Source organism: Procambarus clarkii, unplaced genomic scaffold, assembly GCF_040958095.1.
Source record: "Procambarus clarkii isolate CNS0578487 unplaced genomic scaffold, FALCON_Pclarkii_2.0 HiC_scaffold_115, whole genome shotgun sequence".
In the NCBI taxonomy this organism is placed as follows: Eukaryota; Metazoa; Arthropoda; class Malacostraca; order Decapoda; family Cambaridae; genus Procambarus; species Procambarus clarkii.
This window is the reverse complement of record NW_027189148.1, coordinates 1,988,633-2,002,723: the sequence shown is the minus strand read 5'-3', so window position 1 is coordinate 2,002,723 and position 14,091 is coordinate 1,988,633.

Here is a 14,091-nt window from a genome sequence, read left to right as displayed (position 1 = left end):
GTGTGGAATTTTTTTTTATTAGTTATTAATAATTGATTGATTGGCAGTTGAGAGGCGGGCCGAAAGAGCAGAGCTCAACACTCGCAAGCACAACTAGGTGAACACAACTAGATAAATACTAACAAACCACGATCTCGTATAATCCACTACACACACAACCCGACCTCCCCCCCAACTCCCTTAATCACTCTACCTAAGTCATTAAAAAATTAAAACAAATCAATTAATACACCAAAAATACTAACTATAAATAAAGGAACCAAATTTGAGACATACAGCGACTCCAGCGTGGTCTAGTCGGAAGAGAACGTGTTCTCATCTGGATAGATTGCGATCGAGCCTGTCGGAACGGGTGTGTAACTGCAGGGCACAAATATTTGTGTGTCCCCTCCTGTAGCTGCCTCTGTTTCGACAGGCTTCCTGGATAGCTAGAATTGACCTGGCCCTTGGAAAGTGGGGAAGGGGTGAAATCCGTTGGGCCCACGGATGGATACCTTGGATCCATGGACTTAGGGCAGGTCTAATCACCTGGGATTCGAACCCACGGTGGGAATAAGGGAGGAGATATGGGGAGGGGAAGGGGAAGGATGTTTCCTGGAACCAAACCTCACATAAACCCGGACACTCACACACACACCCTCACCCGAACACTCACAGGGGCACTCACACTCACACACACCCATAGACTGTGATAAGTGAGACCATCTGAGGGGACACAGATGGCCTCGTGGACCCACAGGCATAACCGGACACACACGCAACCGGACACACTCACACACTCACACGGACACTCACAGGGATAAACACACACACATACACACATCCATAGACACAAACTGTGATAAGGGAGACCATCTGAGGGGACACAGATGGCCTCCTGGACCCACAGGTATATATCAATATTTAAATATACATACATATTTATAAATATAACATTTTTAAAAAATAAATAAATAAAATAAAAAATAAATATATATATATATATATATATATATATATATATATATATATATATATATATATATATATATATATATATATATATATATATATGTATATATATATGTCGTACCTAGTAGCTAGAACGCACTTCTCAGCCTACTATGCAAGGCCCGATTTGCCTAATAAGCCAAGTTTTCCTGAATTAATATATTTTCTCTAATTTTTTTCTTATGAAATGATAAAACTGTTCATTTCATTATGTATGAGTTAAGTTCTTTTCATTTGAGTTAAAACTAATGTAGATATATAACCGAACCTAACCAACCCTAAAATGGTTAAGATAAATTGATTGGAATATGTATGTGGACGCTCAGTTAGTGTTACTGTAATTTATATGGTTAACGTTTGAATGACATAGTTTCCCCTCATTGTCACATTTTTTGTTACTATTTCGCTGTTCATTCTCACTCTCTCTGAATTCCGTGGACTAATTGTGCTCACGAGTGTTTGTTTAAGGTACGGTAACCATAGGCTTTTCACACAATAATTTGCAACTATTTAAGAAGAAACATTTCTAAAGATTATCTAAGTTTCTAATAAATATTCTTTTTCCTAACATACAAGTCAATCACACAGTACCTAACTTCAGTCAGAAACACTTTTCCTACTATATCTCGCAACGTCGTTTGCATATATATCCTATCTTAAAAAATAACAATTTTAATTCATAACTGGCAACCCCCCTCCCCTCCAGAGCTTTCAAGGCCACCAAACGTCATTCCTTTCCCTTAACCTCTCCCAAATTATCTTTTGCACCAATACACAAACTAGGGGGCTTTATTGCTGAGTGGACGTCGCTCCCGACTCGTAATCCTAGCTCATTCGATCCCCCGGTGATGGCACAAACGGAAATCAGCAGAGTTTCTATCATTCTGATGCCCTCTGTTACTTAGCAGTAAATATGTAAATGAGCGTTAGACAGCTGTTGCGGGCTGCTTCCTGGGTGTGTGTGTGTGTCTGTGTGTGTGTGGAATTTTTTTTTATTAGTTATTAATAATTGATTGATTGGCAGTTGAGAGGCGGGCCGAAAGAGCAGAGCTCAACACTCGCAAGCACAACTAGGTGAACACAACTAGATAAATACTAACAAACCACGATCTCGTATAATCCACTACACACACAACCCGACCTCCCCCCCAACTCCCTTAATCACTCTACCTAAGTCATTAAAAAATTAAAACAAATCAATTAATACACCAAAAATACTAACTATAAATAAAGGAACCAAATTTGAGACATACAAACTCCAGCGTGGTCTAGTCGGAAGAGAACGTGTTCTCATCTGGATAGATTGCGATCGAGCCTGTCGGAACGGGTGTGTAACTGCAGGGCACAAATATTTGTGTGTCCCCTCCTGTAGCTGCCTCTGTTTCGACAGGCTTCCTGGATAGCTAGAATTGACCTGGCCCTTGGAAAGTGGGGAAGGGGTGAAATCCGTTGGGCCCACGGATGGATACCTTGGATCCATGGACTTAGGGCAGGTCTAATCACCTGGGATTCGAACCCACGGTGGGAATAAGGGAGGAGATATGGGGAGGGGAAGGGGAAGGATGTTTCCTGGAACCAAACCTCACATAAACCCGGACACTCACACACACACCCTCACCCGAACACTCACAGGGGCACTCACACTCACACACACCCATAGACTGTGATAAGTGAGACCATCTGAGGGGACACAGATGGCCTCGTGGACCCACAGGCATAACCGGACACACACGCAACCGGACACACTCACACACTCACACGGACACTCACAGGGATAAACACACACACATACACACATCCATAGACACAAACTGTGATAAGGGAGACCATCTGAGGGGACACAGATGGCCTCCTGGACCCACAGGTATATATCAATATTTAAATATACATACATATTTATAAATATAACATTTTTAAAAAATAAATAAATAAATAAAAATAAAATATATATATATATATATATATATATATATATATATATATATATATATATATATATATATATATATATATATATATGTATATATATATATGTCGTACCTAGTAGCTAGAACGCACTTCTCAGCCTACTATGCAAGGCCCGATTTGCCTAATAAGCCAAGTTTTCCTGAATTAATATATTTTCTCTAATTTTTTTCTTATGAAATGATAAAACTGTTCATTTCATTATGTATGAGTTAAGTTCTTTTCATTTGAGTTAAAACTAATGTAGATATATAACCGAACCTAACCAACCCTAAAATGGTTAAGATAAATTGATTGGAATATGTATGTGGACGCTCAGTTAGTGTTACTGTAATTTATATGGTTAACGTTTGAATGACATAGTTTCCCCTCATTGTCACATTTTTTGTTACTATTTCGCTGTTCATTCTCACTCTCTCTGAATTCCGTGGACTAATTGTGCTCACGAGTGTTTGTTTAAGGTACGGTAACCATAGGCTTTTCACACAATAATTTGCAACTATTTAAGAAGAAACATTTCTAAAGATTATCTAAGTTTCTAATAAATATTCTTTTTCCTAACATACAAGTCAATCACACAGTACCTAACTTCAGTCAGAAACACTTTTCCTACTATATCTCGCAACGTCGTTTGCATATATATCCTATCTTAAAAAATAACAATTTTAATTCATAACTGGCAACCCCCCTCCCCTCCAGAGCTTTCAAGGCCACCAAACGTCATTCCTTTCCCTTAACCTCTCCCAAATTATCTTTTGCACCAATACACAAACTAGGGGGCTTTATTGCTGAGTGGACGTCGCTCCCGACTCGTAATCCTAGCTCATTCGATCCCCCGGTGATGGCACAAACGGAAATCAGCAGAGTTTCTATCATTCTGATGCCCTCTGTTACTTAGCAGTAAATATGTAAATGAGCGTTAGACAGCTGTTGCGGGCTGCTTCCTGGGTGTGTGTGTGTCTGTGTGTGTGTGGAATTTTTTTTTATTAGTTATTAATAATTGATTGATTGGCAGTTGAGAGGCGGGCCGAAAGAGCAGAGCTCAACACTCGCAAGCACAACTAGGTGAACACAACTAGATAAATACTAACAAACCACGATCTCGTATAATCCACTACACACACAACCCGACCTCCCCCCCAACTCCCTTAATCACTCTACCTAAGTCATTAAAAAATTAAAACAAATCAATTAATACACCAAAAATACTAACTATAAATAAAGGAACCAAATTTGAGACATACAGCGACTCCAGCGTGGTCTAGTCGGAAGAGAACGTGTTCTCATCTGGATAGATTGCGATCGAGCCTGTCGGAACGGGTGTGTAACTGCAGGGCACAAATATTTGTGTGTCCCCTCCTGTAGCTGCCTCTGTTTCGACAGGCTTCCTGGATAGCTAGAATTGACCTGGCCCTTGGAAAGTGGGGAAGGGGTGAAATCCGTTGGGCCCACGGATGGATACCTTGGATCCATGGACTTAGGGCAGGTCTAATCACCTGGGATTCGAACCCACGGTGGGAATAAGGGAGGAGATATGGGGAGGGGAAGGGGAAGGATGTTTCCTGGAACCAAACCTCACATAAACCCGGACACTCACACACACACCCTCACCCGAACACTCACAGGGGCACTCACACTCACACACACCCATAGACTGTGATAAGTGAGACCATCTGAGGGGACACAGATGGCCTCGTGGACCCACAGGCATAACCGGACACACACGCAACCGGACACACTCACACACTCACACGGACACTCACAGGGATAAACACACACACATACACACATCCATAGACACAAACTGTGATAAGGGAGACCATCTGAGGGGACACAGATGGCCTCCTGGACCCACAGGTATATATCAATATTTAAATATACATACATATTTATAAATATAACATTTTTAAAAAATAAATAAATAAAATAAAAAATAAATATATATATATATATATATATATATATATATATATATATATATATATATATATATATATGTCGTACCTAGTAGCTAGAACGCACTTCTCAGCCTACTATGCAAGGCCCGATTTGCCTAATAAGCCAAGTTTTCCTGAATTAATATATTTTCTCTAATTTTTTTCTTATGAAATGATAAAACTGTTCATTTCATTATGTATGAGTTAAGTTCTTTTCATTTGAGTTAAAACTAATGTAGATATATAACCGAACCTAACCAACCCTAAAATGGTTAAGATAAATTGATTGGAATATGTATGTGGACGCTCAGTTAGTGTTACTGTAATTTATATGGTTAACGTTTGAATGACATAGTTTCCCCTCATTGTCACATTTTTTGTTACTATTTCGCTGTTCATTCTCACTCTCTCTGAATTCCGTGGACTAATTGTGCTCACGAGTGTTTGTTTAAGGTACGGTAACCATAGGCTTTTCACACAATAATTTGCAACTATTTAAGAAGAAACATTTCTAAAGATTATCTAAGTTTCTAATAAATATTCTTTTTCCTAACATACAAGTCAATCACACAGTACCTAACTTCAGTCAGAAACACTTTTCCTACTATATCTCGCAACGTCGTTTGCATATATATCCTATCTTAAAAAATAACAATTTTAATTCATAACTGGCAACCCCCCTCCCCTCCAGAGCTTTCAAGGCCACCAAACGTCATTCCTTTCCCTTAACCTCTCCCAAATTATCTTTTGCACCAATACACAAACTAGGGGGCTTTATTGCTGAGTGGACGTCGCTCCCGACTCGTAATCCTAGCTCATTCGATCCCCCGGTGATGGCACAAACGGAAATCAGCAGAGTTTCTATCATTCTGATGCCCTCTGTTACTTAGCAGTAAATATGTAAATGAGCGTTAGACAGCTGTTGCGGGCTGCTTCCTGGGTGTGTGTGTGTCTGTGTGTGTGTGGAATTTTTTTTTATTAGTTATTAATAATTGATTGATTGGCAGTTGAGAGGCGGGCCGAAAGAGCAGAGCTCAACACTCGCAAGCACAACTAGGTGAACACAACTAGATAAATACTAACAAACCACGATCTCGTATAATCCACTACACACACAACCCGACCTCCCCCCCAACTCCCTTAATCACTCTACCTAAGTCATTAAAAAATTAAAACAAATCAATTAATACACCAAAAATACTAACTATAAATAAAGGAACCAAATTTGAGACATACAGCGACTCCAGCGTGGTCTAGTCGGAAGAGAACGTGTTCTCATCTGGATAGATTGCGATCGAGCCTGTCGGAACGGGTGTGTAACTGCAGGGCACAAATATTTGTGTGTCCCCTCCTGTAGCTGCCTCTGTTTCGACAGGCTTCCTGGATAGCTAGAATTGACCTGGCCCTTGGAAAGTGGGGAAGGGGTGAAATCCGTTGGGCCCACGGATGGATACCTTGGATCCATGGACTTAGGGCAGGTCTAATCACCTGGGATTCGAACCCACGGTGGGAATAAGGGAGGAGATATGGGGAGGGGAAGGGGAAGGATGTTTCCTGGAACCAAACCTCACATAAACCCGGACACTCACACACACACCCTCACCCGAACACTCACAGGGGCACTCACACTCACACACACCCATAGACTGTGATAAGTGAGACCATCTGAGGGGACACAGATGGCCTCGTGGACCCACAGGCATAACCGGACACACACGCAACCGGACACACTCACACACTCACACGGACACTCACAGGGATAAACACACACACATACACACATCCATAGACACAAACTGTGATAAGGGAGACCATCTGAGGGGACACAGATGGCCTCCTGGACCCACAGGTATATATCAATATTTAAATATACATACATATTTATAAATATAACATTTTTAAAAAATAAATAAATAAATAAAAAATAAATATATATATATATATATATATATATATATATATATATATATATATATATATATATATATATATATGTATATATATATATGTCGTACCTAGTAGCTAGAACGCACTTCTCAGCCTACTATGCAAGGCCCGATTTGCCTAATAAGCCAAGTTTTCCTGAATTAATATATTTTCTCTAATTTTTTTCTTATGAAATGATAAAACTGTTCATTTCATTATGTATGAGTTAAGTTCTTTTCATTTGAGTTAAAACTAATGTAGATATATAACCGAACCTAACCAACCCTAAAATGGTTAAGATAAATTGATTGGAATATGTATGTGGACGCTCAGTTAGTGTTACTGTAATTTATATGGTTAACGTTTGAATGACATAGTTTCCCCTCATTGTCACATTTTTTGTTACTATTTCGCTGTTCATTCTCACTCTCTCTGAATTCCGTGGACTAATTGTGCTCACGAGTGTTTGTTTAAGGTACGGTAACCATAGGCTTTTCACACAATAATTTGCAACTATTTAAGAAGAAACATTTCTAAAGATTATCTAAGTTTCTAATAAATATTCTTTTTCCTAACATACAAGTCAATCACACAGTACCTAACTTCAGTCAGAAACACTTTTCCTACTATATCTCGCAACGTCGTTTGCATATATATCCTATCTTAAAAAATAACAATTTTAATTCATAACTGGCAACCCCCCTCCCCTCCAGAGCTTTCAAGGCCACCAAACGTCATTCCTTTCCCTTAACCTCTCCCAAATTATCTTTTGCACCAATACACAAACTAGGGGGCTTTATTGCTGAGTGGACGTCGCTCCCGACTCGTAATCCTAGCTCATTCGATCCCCCGGTGATGGCACAAACGGAAATCAGCAGAGTTTCTATCATTCTGATGCCCTCTGTTACTTAGCAGTAAATATGTAAATGAGCGTTAGACAGCTGTTGCGGGCTGCTTCCTGGGTGTGTGTGTGTGTCTGTGTGTGTGTGGAATTTTTTTTTATTAGTTATTAATAATTGATTGATTGGCAGTTGAGAGGCGGGCCGAAAGAGCAGAGCTCAACACTCGCAAGCACAACTAGGTGAACACAACTAGATAAATACTAACAAACCACGATCTCGTATAATCCACTACACACACAACCCGACCTCCCCCCCAACTCCCTTAATCACTCTACCTAAGTCATTAAAAAATTAAAACAAATCAATTAATACACCAAAAATACTAACTATAAATAAAGGAACCAAATTTGAGACATACAGCGACTCCAGCGTGGTCTAGTCGGAAGAGAACGTGTTCTCATCTGGATAGATTGCGATCGAGCCTGTCGGAACGGGTGTGTAACTGCAGGGCACAAATATTTGTGTGTCCCCTCCTGTAGCTGCCTCTGTTTCGACAGGCTTCCTGGATAGCTAGAATTGACCTGGCCCTTGGAAAGTGGGGAAGGGGTGAAATCCGTTGGGCCCACGGATGGATACCTTGGATCCATGGACTTAGGGCAGGTCTAATCACCTGGGATTCGAACCCACGGTGGGAATAAGGGAGGAGATATGGGGAGGGGAAGGGGAAGGATGTTTCCTGGAACCAAACCTCACATAAACCCGGACACTCACACACACACCCTCACCCGAACACTCACAGGGGCACTCACACTCACACACACCCATAGACTGTGATAAGTGAGACCATCTGAGGGGACACAGATGGCCTCGTGGACCCACAGGCATAACCGGACACACACGCAACCGGACACACTCACACACTCACACGGACACTCACAGGGATAAACACACACACATACACACATCCATAGACACAAACTGTGATAAGGGAGACCATCTGAGGGGACACAGATGGCCTCCTGGACCCACAGGTATATATCAATATTTAAATATACATACATATTTATAAATATAACATTTTTAAAAAATAAATAAATAAAAATAAAATATATATATATATATATATATATATATATATATATATATATATATAGTATATATATATATGTCGTACCTAGTAGCTAGAACGCACTTCTCAGCCTACTATGCAAGGCCCGATTTGCCTAATAAGCCAAGTTTTCCTGAATTAATATATTTTCTCTAATTTTTTTCTTATGAAATGATAAAACTGTTCATTTCATTATGTATGAGTTAAGTTCTTTTCATTTGAGTTAAAACTAATGTAGATATATAACCGAACCTAACCAACCCTAAAATGGTTAAGATAAATTGATTGGAATATGTATGTGGACGCTCAGTTAGTGTTACTGTAATTTATATGGTTAACGTTTGAATGACATAGTTTCCCCTCATTGTCACATTTTTTGTTACTATTTCGCTGTTCATTCTCACTCTCTCTGAATTCCGTGGACTAATTGTGCTCACGAGTGTTTGTTTAAGGTACGGTAACCATAGGCTTTTCACACAATAATTTGCAACTATTTAAGAAGAAACATTTCTAAAGATTATCTAAGTTTCTAATAAATATTCTTTTTCCTAACATACAAGTCAATCACACAGTACCTAACTTCAGTCAGAAACACTTTTCCTACTATATCTCGCAACGTCGTTTGCATATATATCCTATCTTAAAAAATAACAATTTTAATTCATAACTGGCAACCCCCCTCCCCTCCAGAGCTTTCAAGGCCACCAAACGTCATTCCTTTCCCTTAACCTCTCCCAAATTATCTTTTGCACCAATACACAAACTAGGGGGCTTTATTGCTGAGTGGACGTCGCTCCCGACTCGTAATCCTAGCTCATTCGATCCCCCGGTGATGGCACAAACGGAAATCAGCAGAGTTTCTATCATTCTGATGCCCTCTGTTACTTAGCAGTAAATATGTAAATGAGCGTTAGACAGCTGTTGCGGGCTGCTTCCTGGGTGTGTGTGTGTGTCTGTGTGTGTGTGGAATTTTTTTTTATTAGTTATTAATAATTGATTGATTGGCAGTTGAGAGGCGGGCCGAAAGAGCAGAGCTCAACACTCGCAAGCACAACTAGGTGAACACAACTAGATAAATACTAACAAACCACGATCTCGTATAATCCACTACACACACAACCCGACCTCCCCCCCAACTCCCTTAATCACTCTACCTAAGTCATTAAAAAATTAAAACAAATCAATTAATACACCAAAAATACTAACTATAAATAAAGGAACCAAATTTGAGACATACAACGACTCCAGCGTGGTCTAGTCGGAAGAGAACGTGTTCTCATCTGGATAGATTGCGATCGAGCCTGTCGGAACGGGTGTGTAACTGCAGGGCACAAATATTTGTGTGTCCCCTCCTGTAGCTGCCTCTGTTTCGACAGGCTTCCTGGATAGCTAGAATTGACCTGGCCCTTGGAAAGTGGGGAAGGGGTGAAATCCGTTGGGCCCACGGATGGATACCTTGGATCCATGGACTTAGGGCAGGTCTAATCACCTGGGATTCGAACCCACGGTGGGAATAAGGGAGGAGATATGGGGAGGGGAAGGGGAAGGATGTTTCCTGGAACCAAACCTCACATAAACCCGGACACTCACACACACACCCTCACCCGAACACTCACAGGGGCACTCACACTCACACACACCCATAGACTGTGATAAGTGAGACCATCTGAGGGGACACAGATGGCCTCGTGGACCCACAGGCATAACCGGACACACACGCAACCGGACACACTCACACACTCACACGGACACTCACAGGGATAAACACACACACATACACACATCCATAGACACAAACTGTGATAAGGGAGACCATCTGAGGGGACACAGATGGCCTCCTGGACCCACAGGTATATATCAATATTTAAATATACATACATATTTATAAATATAACATTTTTAAAAAATAAATAAATAAAAAAAAATAAATATATATATATATATATATATATATATATATATATATATATATATATATATATATATATATATATATATATATATATATATATATATATATGTCGTACCTAGTAGCTAGAACGCACTTCTCAGCCTACTATGCAAGGCCCGATTTGCCTAATAAGCCAAGTTTTCCTGAATTAATATATTTTCTCTAATTTTTTTCTTATGAAATGATAAAACTGTTCATTTCATTATGTATGAGTTAAGTTCTTTTCATTTGAGTTAAAACTAATGTAGATATATAACCGAACCTAACCAACCCTAAAATGGTTAAGATAAATTGATTGGAATATGTATGTGGACGCTCAGTTAGTGTTACTGTAATTTATATGGTTAACGTTTGAATGACATAGTTTCCCCTCATTGTCACATTTTTTGTTACTATTTCGCTGTTCATTCTCACTCTCTCTGAATTCCGTGGACTAATTGTGCTCACGAGTGTTTGTTTAAGGTACGGTAACCATAGGCTTTTCACACAATAATTTGCAACTATTTAAGAAGAAACATTTCTAAAGATTATCTAAGTTTCTAATAAATATTCTTTTTCCTAACATACAAGTCAATCACACAGTACCTAACTTCAGTCAGAAACACTTTTCCTACTATATCTCGCAACGTCGTTTGCATATATATCCTATCTTAAAAAATAACAATTTTAATTCATAACTGGCAACCCCCCTCCCCTCCAGAGCTTTCAAGGCCACCAAACGTCATTCCTTTCCCTTAACCTCTCCCAAATTATCTTTTGCACCAATACACAAACTAGGGGGCTTTATTGCTGAGTGGACGTCGCTCCCGACTCGTAATCCTAGCTCATTCGATCCCCCGGTGATGGCACAAACGGAAATCAGCAGAGTTTCTATCATTCTGATGCCCTCTGTTACTTAGCAGTAAATATGTAAATGAGCGTTAGACAGCTGTTGCGGGCTGCTTCCTGGGTGTGTGTGTGTGTCTGTGTGTGTGTGGAATTTTTTTTTATTAGTTATTAATAATTGATTGATTGGCAGTTGAGAGGCGGGCCGAAAGAGCAGAGCTCAACACTCGCAAGCACAACTAGGTGAACACAACTAGATAAATACTAACAAACCACGATCTCGTATAATCCACTACACACACAACCCGACCTCCCCCCCAACTCCCTTAATCACTCTACCTAAGTCATTAAAAAATTAAAACAAATCAATTAATACACCAAAAATACTAACTATAAATAAAGGAACCAAATTTGAGACATACAACGACTCCAGCGTGGTCTAGTCGGAAGAGAACGTGTTCTCATCTGGATAGATTGCGATCGAGCCTGTCGGAACGGGTGTGTAACTGCAGGGCACAAATATTTGTGTGTCCCCTCCTGTAGCTGCCTCTGTTTCGACAGGCTTCCTGGATAGCTAGAATTGACCTGGCCCTTGGAAAGTGGGGAAGGGGTGAAATCCGTTGGGCCCACGGATGGATACCTTGGATCCATGGACTTAGGGCAGGTCTAATCACCTGGGATTCGAACCCACGGTGGGAATAAGGGAGGAGATATGGGGAGGGGAAGGGGAAGGATGTTTCCTGGAACCAAACCTCACATAAACCCGGACACTCACACACACACCCTCACCCGAACACTCACAGGGGCACTCACACTCACACACACCCATAGACTGTGATAAGTGAGACCATCTGAGGGGACACAGATGGCCTCGTGGACCCACAGGCATAACCGGACACACACGCAACCGGACACACTCACACACTCACACGGACACTCACAGGGATAAACACACACACATACACACATCCATAGACACAAACTGTGATAAGGGAGACCATCTGAGGGGACACAGATGGCCTCCTGGACCCACAGGTATATATCAATATTTAAATATACATACATATTTATAAATATAACATTTTTAAAAAATAAATAAATAAAATAAAAAATAAATATATATATATATATATATATATATATATATATATATATATATATATATATATATATATATATATATATATATATATATATATATATATATATATAGTATATATATATATGTCGTACCTAGTAGCTAGAACGCACTTCTCAGCCTACTATGCAAGGCCCGATTTGCCTAATAAGCCAAGTTTTCCTGAATTAATATATTTTCTCTAATTTTTTTCTTATGAAATGATAAAACTGTTCATTTCATTATGTATGAGTTAAGTTCTTTTCATTTGAGTTAAAACTAATGTAGATATATAACCGAACCTAACCAACCCTAAAATGGTTAAGATAAATTGATTGGAATATGTATGTGGACGCTCAGTTAGTGTTACTGTAATTTATATGGTTAACGTTTGAATGACATAGTTTCCCCTCATTGTCACATTTTTTGTTACTATTTCGCTGTTCATTCTCACTCTCTCTGAATTCCGTGGACTAATTGTGCTCACGAGTGTTTGTTTAAGGTACGGTAACCATAGGCTTTTCACACAATAATTTGCAACTATTTAAGAAGAAACATTTCTAAAGATTATCTAAGTTTCTAATAAATATTCTTTTTCCTAACATACAAGTCAATCACACAGTACCTAACTTCAGTCAGAAACACTTTTCCTACTATATCTCGCAACGTCGTTTGCATATATATCCTATCTTAAAAAATAACAATTTTAATTCATAACTGGCAACCCCCCTCCCCTCCAGAGCTTTCAAGGCCACCAAACGTCATTCCTTTCCCTTAACCTCTCCCAAATTATCTTTTGCACCAATACACAAACTAGGGGGCTTTATTGCTGAGTGGACGTCGCTCCCGACTCGTAATCCTAGCTCATTCGATCCCCCGGTGATGGCACAAACGGAAATCAGCAGAGTTTCTATCATTCTGATGCCCTCTGTTACTTAGCAGTAAATATGTAAATGAGCGTTAGACAGCTGTTGCGGGCTGCTTCCTGGGTGTGTGTGTGTGTCTGTGTGTGTGTGGAATTTTTTTTTATTAGTTATTAATAATTGATTGATTGGCAGTTGAGAGGCGGGCCGAAAGAGCAGAGCTCAACACTCGCAAGCACAACTAGGTGAACACAACTAGATAAATACTAACAAACCACGATCTCGTATAATCCACTACACACACAACCCGACCTCCCCCCCAACTCCCTTAATCACTCTACCTAAGTCATTAAAAAATTAAAACAAATCAATTAATACACCAAAAATACTAACTATAAATAAAGGAACCAAATTTGAGACATACAGCGACTCCAGCGTGGTCTAGTCGGAAGAGAACGTGTTCTCATCTGGATAGATTGCGATCGAGCCTGTCGGAACGGGTGTGTAACTGCAGGGCACAAATATTTGTGTGTCCCCTCCTGTAGCTGCCTCTGTTTCGACAGGCAT